The sequence below is a fragment of the Takifugu rubripes genome, chromosome 1 (genome assembly GCF_901000725.2).
Source record: "Takifugu rubripes chromosome 1, fTakRub1.2, whole genome shotgun sequence".
In the NCBI taxonomy this organism is placed as follows: domain Eukaryota; kingdom Metazoa; phylum Chordata; class Actinopteri; order Tetraodontiformes; family Tetraodontidae; genus Takifugu; species Takifugu rubripes.
This window is the reverse complement of record NC_042285.1, coordinates 12,845,099-12,855,489: the sequence shown is the minus strand read 5'-3', so window position 1 is coordinate 12,855,489 and position 10,391 is coordinate 12,845,099. Positions and strand designations below refer to the sequence as shown.

The 10,391-nt window shown below is 42.4% G+C and overlaps 1 long non-coding RNA gene across 1 annotated transcript; it reads right to left on the bottom strand.

Annotated features, from left to right (window-relative positions):
- Nucleotides 1-7,996: 7,996 nt before the first annotated feature.
- On the bottom strand, nucleotides 7,997-8,468 carry LOC115250334 (uncharacterized). The gene is made up of 3 exons (XR_003888919.1): nucleotides 8,383-8,468; nucleotides 8,174-8,290; nucleotides 7,997-8,090 (listed from the first exon to the last, which is right to left on the bottom strand). It is a non-coding gene; the product is annotated as an uncharacterized lncRNA (long non-coding RNA).
- Nucleotides 8,469-10,391: the final 1,923 nt, after the last annotated feature.

Here is a 10,391-nt window from a genome sequence, read left to right as displayed (position 1 = left end):
GAGACTCTTTGGGACTGTTTTTTTCTCTAATTCTGGTCATTGTCTCTTTTTGGGGAAGTATTTGAAGTGAATAAAAACATGATAAACAGTATATAAAATGCCAAGCTTAACTGCGGCACACTGTGCATCTACACTAACCTGATAAGCTTCTAGTGTTACTTTGAATGAAGGTTTCGTCAATGTGTTCTTTATTATTCAATTTTATTAGCCAAATCTCTTGTGTAAATAATATTAGATTTGTCTTACTAAACTGTGGTACTTGAATGTGGAATTGTTATTGTCTGTTTTCATCAAAAGTGCCTGTCAATTTCTTTCAGGTTTTTTTCTGTGTATTTCTTTTATTTTTTATTTTTGGCTAAAGTGTTTTTTCCTAGTATATTTCATTTATTGGCTTCAGTTTGTTAATAGTTTGTTTTAGTTAAAGGAACACCGAGCATCTGTGAAGGGGTTTGTTAGGATATCAGAATTGTGCGTGTTTCAAGCAGTTAAACCTGAAAAGGAAATGAAAATAGACAAACAAATGAATAAATAAACAAAATCAGTCAATATCAGAAGTGAATTCTTTCATAAAAGTTAGCTGCTTTTCAAAATGAACCGGTGAACAAAGACTTTGGTGTTGCTTTGAATGACTCTCTATATTTGATTTTATCTACCGATGGTATGTGATGGTATGTAGTTTTTACAACCTGCTGGAAAGAACCAGTTTCAACTGGAATTTCATCTTTAAAATTGCCATGACCCTGTGCATTAAACTGAGAATAATTTGGAAAGTTTTGGCCGACGTGCATGAGCGCTTCCGTAGCCTTGAGCTGTAAAGTCGTCTCAGGGCCCAGTTGGATGAAGCGTATTCATGTCAACATTTGCCAAACATAACTGAAACAACACACCTGAAACTTGAAAGGCGACCTCTGACATGAATGGTTAAAGACTGAAGAGCTCGTGGCTGCTGGTCCTGCTCTTCGTGTCCTTCCACATTAGGCATCACGATGCAAGGACCCTGGCCCCCCGAGAGTGACTGGCCTGTGCTGGAGAGCTAATTTAAGCTTAACCTTGAAGTCATTGTTCATATCAAAAGCACCTGAAATCTTGCGGACGATTGAGCTGGTAGCATAAATGATGTAGGCCCACTTGAATATTACAGCTCGTGAACAGCTGGTTTTTATTCCTGGAACGCCAAAACTGCCTTACAGGTTCTCACGAGCAGATTAATGAGCAAGTTTATTGGGTGACTAAAACAATGCTGGTCTTTGGTTTTCTGTGACCAGGCTGCAGGTTTCTGTTTTAATATTACTGTATAAATATGAAGCACGTGCACACTCTAGCACGTGCACACTCTAAACTCAAGTTTTAAAGGACGTCCAAGTGCCCGAACGTCTGACAAAACACCAGCATGGTAAAAAGTCGACAATCAGCTCTTTCCGACATGACGTGAGCTGCTGTACCACAACAATCGCATTGAAGAGGAAGTTTTTTGTTGTGTAATTTTGTAATTATATTTATCAAATTAGGAGGACGATCTCTTTATTATTCTGTAGCTAAATAGAACAGTCACAAATCACACTGCCTGTTCTCTGCATGACTTCAATTAACTGTAAGTTAAAGTAACCTCTTCAAGTTTTAGTGTAGATTTACACACACACCCACATACACACACGCGCACACAGGCATAAAAGTGTGAAGTATTTTGAGTTCAAAATAAATTCAATACAAACCTTCATTAAACAATTGTATTTTAAAATAAAACAAAAGGAATAACTGATTAATTGAATGTGCCACCATTCAGCCAAACACACATTTAACAGATGGTGCCTGGAGCTAGAATAAAGGAGGAGTGTTTCATTCTGATCTGTTCTCTGGCCAGCTATAAACACACACCATAGTAACACATTAATCATCACGTAGCCACTGACGATGCAAAGCCGTTATTTTGGGAGATTGTTGACCACAGTCCCATGAAACTGGTAGCCTTTGACTCAGATATCAGTCTATTGAAGAGAAAATATGAGTTAAAAGCTTTGGAAGTGTGGAAAATGTGAGCACATCTACATACAGACTCCCACCCCCAAGCCAGGTGTTACAAAGGCAATGAACTTTGTCCCATGATTGCCTTACCCTTTGACCAATTACAAGATATGAGCTAATAATGTCCATATTTTATATAATAGTGAAGGAGGTGTAGCACAAAGATCCAGCAAGTGATTTATACGGATTTGGACAGTCAGGATTGTACATGTGGGGTTCGAACACCATTACAGTATGTTGTAATTATGAAACAGCCCTGGATTGTTTTCATTGTTGTTGTACTTTACCCCCAGGATGATGGAGGTCTCTCCATTTTCCTCTAAAGCCAGCAAAATCTCCCTGACGTGAAACTGAATCTAAATAATGGACTCCGTTATTGCGTCACGAGGAGGGACCGCAGAGCAAAAAGAGCTCATAAACAGGGTAAAAGAGGGATTATAGCTGATCTCTTTTCATGAAACTGACTACATGGAATATGGAATTGCGTGTGGTCAGCCCCGGCAACCTAATACTAACATAACAGTAACCAGCAGCCTGTCAACGCTGGCAAATGCACTCTGCTGAGAGATATGAAAAAGCAATTGAGCATGAAATGACGCATGTTTCCGACTGCATGGAAGCTGTTGTGGACGTGAATCAGCAGCCTTTCCAAGTGTGAAAATGATGCCATATTAATATACTTGTATTTATGTTTGAAATGTAAATTTACTTAATTACATCAAATACAGAGTATATTAAATGTTAAATAGGAAAACGCGTAATAGAATCAAAATCATAACGTACATGTAGTCTAAAATTAAATAGAATCAATTTAAACTATATATTCACAGGACAGTAGACATTTTATCTCTATATATTCCCTAAATGCCCCCAAACTACCCAAAATGACTCTGAAATGAGGGCTTCCTTCTAAGACCTGCCCTTCTCTGCTACCTGAGAAGTTAAAGTGAATTTAGGTTAACCACTGGAAGATGTTTCCTCCTCTCTGATTCAGACCAGAAGTGGCATCGACATGTTCTGACCCGGACCTGGGATCCAAGATCAAATTCTCCGCTCTGAATGGAAAACACATTCCCACCGCTCACGGCTGCAAACCTCCAGAGAGTCGTTAGTGAGGCACGTTTGACATGTGAAAGGAACCATGTGTGCTTGGGTGACGGGGTGCTGAACGGGTGTTGAGTTTGGGTGCCATGGGTTTGAAGGCCCCACAGGTTTTATGTTAAAACCATCAGCTTTGCTGTCGCACATTCGGTGGAGGGACTGGATCACAAAAGTGAGGCGAAGACGTGAAATCTGATGACATTGATCCCTCTGACTGTGGACCAGTGAGCACCTGTTACTGGTATTCACAACTAAATGGATGAAGGCAACACAAATGTGCCACTAGGACTGTTTGAGTTCAACAGCTATCCTAAATCATCCTGCTAATCTGGTTTAAACTGTCGGGGTAACAAGCTGCTTTGGTTAAATCAGCACTGCAACAAAGTGAGGAGGTGAAACCAGAGCTCCATGGGGACACTGTGTGTCCTGTCACACCTTTACTATGAAAACCTTACAATAACATCAATACCAGTCTGCACTGGTTCAGATTTCACTCTGTAAATCAAACCCATTCACTGCAAAAATCCTCTTACTCTTCAACTGCCCCTCTGACTCCTGTGAGTGGTTGGCCCCATTAGACCAGACCTGGAGCCTGTGGGCAACGGCCCCGGGAGCAGAGAGGTCTTCAGCAGCCCTGGCTCCAGGGCTCCATTCAAAATACCCTGATTTTGGTCCTTACTGGGGTCCTCTTGAGCTGCACTTTGTCTGACCCTTCTCATAGGACCACTTTGCCTCAGGAGACCCTGCCTGGGGCAAACAGCAGGGGAGCAGTGGTATTTAGGGCACTCAAGCTGCACCCTTGTACCGAAGTGGTGGAGCGGCTCTGTCAGATTGGTTATTCTAAACATAAGAAAAACCCTTTAAAGCCACATATATCAGAATGGTGCATGTGTAAATTCATTGCAGCTGACAATAATACTGGCTTAACAATCATAATAATCGCTGTTTTATCTTAGCATTAGTGGTGAAAGGGTTTCAAAACAGTAATGAGTCATTTAAAAATCAGTCAATAACTTCTGACGCACAAGTTAGCACATATTTTTTTATCTAAATAAAACCATAACTGAGTCGATGATGTCAAAGGTCAGAAACTCAACAGCTTTAAGACCAAACTGGGAGGATCTCTCACTCGACACTTATGGTGATGTACGACTGCTTTTCTGCAGATCATTCGGTGTGATGGCACACATGTTCCTTTGGTCACGGGGGAGCTCAAATACAACCAGCAACCTTTGAAATTAGCAAACCTCAAGACAGAAGACAATGGGTGACTGATATCTGGAGTTAGGGCTCAGCTTTTATCAAGGAAAGAAAGGAGGAGGCTGTTTCTGTGGAAACAAATGGACATTTTCCATTAGCCTGTGTGAGCGCTGAAGGATTGGCAGTAAAATTAAGGATGAGAGTACTTCATCTTAATGCATCACAACACATCACAAGTTTTTATTTTGGGATGTGTCAAAATTCACCAAGAGTTGCGTCAGCAGAACCGCTGCCCATTATCAGTCTTATTATATTGATTAATGTCTGGGAGAATGAAATCCAGGCCCAGTTTAGAGTGTGTAAGAGTGAGACACCACTCACGAGTTCTGCTGTGTTCACACTTGACCACTCAGATGGGACCTTAACCCACCATTTTACAAGCTGTCCATCTATAAAAATGAAAGTGATGTGGTTTCTCATCCTCTTCTATTATTCTGCTCTTCTTTCCTCCTCTCCCACCTGCCTCTGTTTGCTGGAACAGAGGAAGCCTCTGCCAGCAACATACACAATTACGTGAAGAGTGATGAAATTATATCGCCGGCCAGGGCAAATAGCCGAATGCAGGGGATGGGGGAGCTAAGTGGGAAAGAGGGAGAATCCATTCTGCTTTCCTCTAGGGTCACAACAAATTCTATTGGGCCTGTAATAGAGACATTTTCCTCATCGGACTGTTATACAATTCTTCTTCTGCTCTCCTCGCTCTTCTGTAAAGATGATGCAGCATATTTTCTGTCTTGTTTGTCTGTAGTTTACCTCGTCCCAGCTCTCCTGTATGACCGAATCTGTTCTGTTTTAGGACCATATGATGCAGATCAGGCAGATTATGTGTTATTGTGTCCACGGTTTAATTGTTTTTATGCAACAGCCAAAATCACTGATTTCAGCATTACTGATGCAAAGATGTGGTGACCACCTGTATGTTATTCTTTCATTTGATGGTGCTGTTGTATATAATCATCTTCTTACTCTTTCTATATGACAGAGGGAGATATTGAGGGGTATCCACTAAATTATGGCACATTTCTTAGTGCTGACATCTTTGTGACACCTGTCACTGTTCTGGTGTGCAGACGTTCTTCAGAAGCAACGTCTTTGTTCAGAGACGTGGTTATAAAATGTCTGCGGTCCGAAAGCAACTGATTAAAGCTTAAAGCCGTGGAACCGGTCCTGCGAGAGTCCTGGCTTTTACTGGTCACAATAACTCCGTTTTCACTGAGGATGAAGCTTTTATGTGCTATGAAGGAAGTGAAAAACGTGCGGGCACCGACACAAATCACACAGATTTCTTTTACAAGCTGGTAATTGTGGAGGAATTCCAGTTTGTGGCTTTACACTAAACAGGAAAGAGTTTATATGTTTGTCTGAGGGTGGCTGAGGGGGAAATGCCAATGAAATATGACTGTGGTAAATGCATTTGATGTAAAATCTCACGTTTCTTGTTTCTATTTATGCATCAGCGCTGTTCTCCAGGTGCCTGGCCCGTTCTCAGGCGGACCAAAACCAGACTCCTAGTCATTTTCCAGAAGGCCCTTATTGGTTTCTTACCACTGCGTAGTAAAAATTCCACCCATCAATCGTTGCAACCGTCAATTTGACATGTTTCTGGATTAGAATATAGACCTGGTAGCACATGTGAATAGTTCATGCATTCTTCTCTCCTTTGATTCTTCTGTGGTTTGCTAATCTTGATGAGTGAGTCACTGAACCGATACAATGCGTCATGACAGAAAAGGGATTTGCAGCGGAAACACAAGAGCATGCAGACAAAAGAGCTACCACCAAGCCCCTGCCTGCACGAGGAAATACAACAACCATATAAAAACAAACACACAGCCCATTTGAGCCAAGACTTTGCATTTGGGTTGTTGGTCAATATTGACACATTAGAGAAGCAGGAACTGAATATGAAGTCACATGACTGGATCTGACTGGTGTTCAGAGCAGCCAAGGACAAGCGCTAATGTTCTCCATCCATGTGAGGGCTCGTGTTTCCCCCCCAGCTGCCGTCTCACTGGAGAAAGCAGGTATTGGGTGGTGATCATGATATCACTTTGATACCGCCTCTAAATAAAGGAGTGATGTAATAGTGCACTGTGGCTGTGGAAGAAGACTCAAGACCAGACAATTATCCTCTATAAGATAATACTAGTCTCTATTATGGTGAGGAGCTTTCCCACATCCAAGAAAAAGGGAGAGCCTGTGAGTGCTTTCATGCGAAAGGTTCTCCAAAATAATTACATAAAGAAAGAATGGATTGCACTACAGATGGCTCTTTTTCTTAAAATTGCTCCTATAATCTGCTGCTTAAATGAGACAATTTGTAATCTGTTGTGTCCTGCTCACATCACCTGGGAAGCAGCAGGCTTCAGGACCGGCAGTTAAGGTGACCTTACATATCTGTGGAGCCTTTCTCGCCGTATTCTTCAGGCATATTTGTCATCTGCGACGACAGACAGAGCCCTAATCAGTCAGTAGCAGCGTTCGTGCTCACCTGAGGCAGGATGGGCTGCAGCTTGTCTGGTTGAGATGTACGCAAGAATGACTCACAGGTGATGTGAATACCGAGGTCTGCCCTCAAGTATTTCCGAGAATACACAAGAAAAACTTTTCTTGTGATCAATAATCTAATACTGTATTAGTACTGTTGGCACTAATGTGTAACTAATACTGTTACATGGGTGTGTGTGTGTGTGTGTGTGTGTGTGTGAGTGTGTGTGTGTGTGTGTACATTGGTCATACTGTACTTGCTGTTAGATGCTGAATACTGACTGTCGATTTTCTTATACATTCTGTTAATTTTATTCATTTCTTGTGTAAAGGAAATAGATAAAGTATTCTGATTCAACCGGTGGGATCATTAACCTGGGTTGACCTCATCCCCGCTTAACTCTGGCTAAGAGCACCTGGTCCTGGTGAGGTTTGTTGCACTCCAAGGCTGATTATGATCTCACCCTCAATGTTGATGCAGCTTTCTGAATCACTGGAGAGGAAAATGGGACTTGAAGCCCTTGGAACACATGCACTTCAGAGGGTTTTGTCCAGATCATTGTTGTCATGAGTGCTAGAGTAAAAGCATGTTGTGGAATTTTAACCTTTCGCGGGGGGGACTTGAGAATCTGATCAGACATGTAGGAGAGGAGAGTTGCATCACATTCATGGTTTAAGTCTGACACAGTAGAGGTGGCGCAGCAAAATGGCAGGCGCTGCCCTCATGCCTCCTCATCCTCTGGACCTGTCAGATTGCTGTTCCTGGGCAGCCTTAATCTTCCTCCTGTCCCTGTATTGTGTCAGGGTTGTGAAAGAGGCTTCGGGACGTCTTCACCCTCAACGCATCCCTTTAACTGAAACTGGGACCTCCTGAGCCGGGTTTAACCCAGAGGGTCATCAGGTCCGTCTCCCACGCACAAAAACAGCGCACGCTATTGCATTCAGGGCCGTCGTCCTGTTCCCAGTCAGGATCTTACAGAAGCAGAGCTGAGTGTCAGGTTCAGCTGTAGTTAGTCACCTGTCAGGGTTTGGAATCAACATCAAAGAGGGATAGTGAAAAGACTGAGATCCACACCCGACTCCCAACAGTACAAAGAGGCAACGCAGAGCGTCCCCCCTCGATCCTCCCCTGGGAGTTGTAATGGGAATGGTTGATAGCTCCAGTGGATGGCAGCCATTTGGACCCACTGGACGTACCGACAGCAGTGGATAACTTGCAGCTGCCCGTGAGGAACAAAGGACAGACAATTGTCAACCAACAGCAGTAACTTGAAGGTCCCATGTGATGTCAAAAATGGAATACCTGCATCCTTTTATTCAGATAATGGACTACCGTGCACTCAACACCCAGCTTTAGCCTCTCCTTGTCTGGGAGTCTGGTGTTATCCTGTCTGCTGCATCATGACCAAATATTCCCCTCCTCCCCATCAGGAAAACAAGAGAAAATGAATTATGACCGATCTGCCTGCCCAATTTATCTCAAATCCTCCACGATGCAGATCTAATTTCAACCTCTTAGTACCACAAACAGGAAGAAGAAGCCAGTCGATAAACAGTCCATGGTCAGTGTTGGAGGCAGTGAAGTGGTGGTGGTGCTGGGGCGGACGGACGAAAGACAGTTTGGTGACACAGTAGAAAAAGAAAGAGGATTGTCATTATCATGTGCTCTGTCCATCACTCACTCCATCAGCCTCTGGCCTTTAATTACCTGGAATAACGATTACGACATCAGACGGGCAAATTAAAAATACTCAAAAAACACATAATGTGATCCAGCCAACAAGCAGACTGTTTAACATAGGTCTAACAATAATTATAAAATGATTATAAGAGGTAGAATGTGGGTGACTGATGACCATAGCATCAATGAGCCAACTCAACACCAATGTTCTGAGTAAGATTGGACCGACTGCAGGCTAAATTTTGTGATATTGATAGAAAGTTTAAGGAGGGTACAATGGTTCCAGGCTGCGCTTTAAAAAATGAACTAATAAAATGAAAATTATCAGAGACTGATGCTTTTTCTTTCTAAATTGAGTCCACTGATGAGTATTTATTAGGACTAAAGAAAGTGGCCGAGAGAGAATAAGAGAACCAGATGGCAAGAGGAAGCACTCTGGGAAACCCTCTTATCTAATCTTCCAAATGGATGGCTGACGGCAATCAGCATGTCACAGACAAAATAATGGCAACGTTGTAATTAGGCTGTTCTTAACCGCTTTGAATCTTAATGGAATTAATTGGTGAATAAGCCCAACCACATACAGCGATATAGGTATTACTCATACGAGGACCGATAAGATCTGATTAGATTTTCGTTTTTTTCCATTTCAATGGAACATAACAGTGTTACAACAGAAACGACGTTAAAGCTCCAGATGCACAATAGATTCAGAACCATGCAAGGTTTTTCCTTGTTGGGGACAGTTGTGATGAAGCACGTCCACAAACAATGCAGCAAAGCTGGAAGTGGTTGGCTTTTTTCACACATGCAAAGATTTTGCCCCCAGTTTGCAGAATTAGTGGGAACTTCTAGTATTACAGGTGCAGAGCAGTGTTCTCAGGAGTCTGCAATTCACCAGAGAAATCGAATTACTCCCCAGAGAAACTGTAGATGGCCGGAGATGTTTTTATTGAGGTTCCATCAAAACAAGAGGGGAGGAGAAGATGGAAGATGGAACATTATTTAACATTTATAGTGTTTTAATAGCGGAGCCACGTGTGTTGTGGATTAATATCTAATTTACTGAATATGCCCTAAAACATCAAGTAACTATCACCATTCAATATGCCGAGTGACCTCAGTCATTTTATATTTTCAAATTTTTCAAAATAACCTCGGTAATTTATCTACATTCCTAGCATTTGCACAGTGCCAAACATGCGCTCGCATTTGCGTGTCTGCATGTCTAGACAGCATCAGCCTGGAGCCACTCAGGGCCTGAGTGGAGGACTTGAGGGGAGGAGAAGAGGCCGGGGACCTGATAATGTCCTTTAACCAGGTAAATATTGCAGAAATGCACATTTATATCACATCAACACACACAAACAGAATGAATGGAAGGACCTCGTGCACTCTGCTCTGTCTCACCTGTCTCGATCTTCACTCAACTTTGTTCAGAGGAGCGCTTAAACTTTTCCTGCTTTAGTTTAGATGGAATTATGCAGCAGTGCATGTGGCCAGTGGGGTGACAAAGGGGAATAGGTGGGGTCAGATCCCAGATTGGACCCTTCCTGACCCCTCAAACACACCACACGGGGGACTTTGAGTGGATCCAATAAAGCCCGCTGAGCTTTTCAGCATCTTGTAAAATCAACATGCCGTCACTCATATTTCCTGCCGTCCTCTCTCCTCCGCCTCTTCTTCTCCCCTTGCTGCCCCTCAGAGACCTTTTTCTGAAAAGAATTTTAGGGTTAAAAATAATAATAATAAATTACAAAAGTTCTATTTTCTACAGAATCTCAGTTCAGTCAAAAAATAACTGACAAATAAAAACTCTGGTACGAGCGGCCACATATGG